This window comes from Hippocampus comes, unplaced genomic scaffold (genome assembly GCF_001891065.2).
Source record: "Hippocampus comes isolate QL1 unplaced genomic scaffold, H_comes_QL1_v1.1 scaffold17, whole genome shotgun sequence".
In the NCBI taxonomy this organism is placed as follows: domain Eukaryota; kingdom Metazoa; phylum Chordata; class Actinopteri; order Syngnathiformes; family Syngnathidae; genus Hippocampus; species Hippocampus comes.
The window spans coordinates 3,064,549-3,066,665 of record NW_017805002.1 but is presented as its reverse complement, the minus strand read 5'-3'; the positions used below and the strand labels follow the sequence as shown (position 1 = coordinate 3,066,665).

Sequence of the window (2,117 nt, the reverse complement as noted above, 5' to 3'; positions counted from 1 at the left end):
CGTGCGTGTGTGCGTGTGTGTGTGTGTAGCCAGTACATGTATTTTTTAAAAGAGGACGTACGGGAGCCAGCATCAAAGACAAGATGGCATTTGTTAAAGGGAGAAGCTGTACCTGTTTTGTTTAAATGGAACAATTACTCTCTCGCCCCATCAAGACCAAGTGTTTGGAAGAGAAAACCAAGACCACCCGAGGAAGAGACAGCCAGTGGCGTTGACACAGCTGACCAAGACAACGTCCTGACCGACCATGACTATGACATGCGTCCTCATCACACAGCACTCGAATAAAACATAACTCTGCGAGAGGAAATCGGTCATCTGAGGAGACAACAGGTGGAGAATCTGACTTTAAATCAAAGGTTCGGCATTCAGATAAAGACATGAGATTTCTTCACTTGGTAAGCCAAGTTAATTTAAAACTTTGCCAGTGTCATCGTGCAAAATGAACATGATCGGTGTCTTAAAATACACGAACATAAATATCATCGGTCATTGACAACTAAATGTAACTTGTGGAAATGTATTTCCCAAGTGCTTGTCAAACTATTAGCCGTTTGCATTCACCAGTAGTTTTGAATTCACACTTAGTGTCTAGAAGGTTGGTAACCCCTGCATGAGAATATCATTCCACATTGAAATCAAACTTTTCTATTTTGTGGCACACCTGCTGGGTCTAATATTGACACATGAAAAAATGTTTTATTAAGGTATTTAATATCTCCTCTCTTTGTTTAGGTTTGCCTCATATGATTTACTGATGCGCTTCTGGGCGTTGATCAAACCGGCTCTATCATCTATGACAAATTTTAGGCTCACTCCGAGAGGCCCCTTACCTGAGGAATATTCTGGCCATACCCTGCAGCCCATTGACGAGTGATTCATGTTCCTGAACTACCTGGCAACGGGAGCCGAGCGGTGAGACCTGACTGACCGTTACGGAGTCCACCAGGCAGCCGTCAGCCGGGTCATTATTTCATGGAGCAACTTTTTATATGCAGTACTAGGTTCAGTGAGGATTTGGATACCCCAGAAGCAGATTCGCAAACATATGCCAGCTGTTTTTGAGAATTACGCTGAAACTATCGTCATCCTTGACTGCATTGAGTTGAGGTGTCAAAGCCCTTCTTCCCCTCTTCTTCAGAGTGACGTTTTTGTCACACCGCGAGTCACACTATGGTCTGAAAGGGCTCATTGGAGTAGCTCCACATGAGGCAGTCACATTTGTATCTGCACTGTTCAGGGAATCGATAAGTAACAAACAAATTGTGCGTCAGTCTGGTCTCATATCCCTGTTAAAACCTGAGATGGCTGTCATGGTTGAGAAAGCTTTTCTCATAGATGACATTGTAGCGTGTAAGATTTATAGACCGGCCTTTCTATCTGGGAACTCTCAAATGCCATCAGGTGATGTTGAGGAGCCCTCGGCAATAGCACATCTCAGGGTGCCTGTGGACCGTTGCGTTCGACAGGTAAAGGAGCACACGTCATTTGAATCTGAGATTCCACGAGGACTTGATGGCAGCATGAATCAAATGTACACTGTGGCATGTCTGCTGACGAATTACAAGAATGGACCTCTTGTTAAAGCACCGGCAAAGACAAGTTAGGAGCTTGACACTCTGGCCCCGCTTACTCCTGTTGTTTGTAATGATTGTAATGTATTAAAGTTTTTGATGTTTAGTGTTTTCTTGTTCATGACTCAGTGCCATTTGTCATTGTGTGTAGAAGTTTAAATTTGACGATGAAAGTTGATGTTGTTGGCTACTGATTCACCTCCAAAAGGACAAAAGTACAGACATTGAAAAAAAAGAATGGATTTTTTTTTAAACTGTCAACTACAGTATATACAATACCCATTTTAATAATTTGGCATTTGACACAACAAGACAAAAACATCTTCACACAAACATAGTTTCCTCCTTTAAAATCGAGCTCGCACTGAGAGGAAGAAAAAAATCACGTTGGCTTTGTTGTTTTAAACCACAGGTGTCAAACTCAGGGCCAGACGGCCAGATCTGGCCTGCCACATCCTTTTATGTGGCCCGCCAAAGCAAATTATGTGCATCCACTTCATGTTTCTTGCTGAAATACCAAAATTGCAAACTGTCGTCACTTTT

General features: G+C 42.7%; 1 long non-coding RNA gene across 1 annotated transcript; it reads left to right on the top strand.

The window, feature by feature from the left end:
• Positions 1-19: 19 nt before the first annotated feature.
• On the top strand, positions 20-1,679 carry LOC109508438 (uncharacterized). The gene is made up of 2 exons (XR_002166667.1): positions 20-398; positions 811-1,679. It is a non-coding gene; the product is annotated as an uncharacterized LOC109508438 (long non-coding RNA).
• The last annotated feature ends 438 nt before the right edge of the window (positions 1,680-2,117 follow it).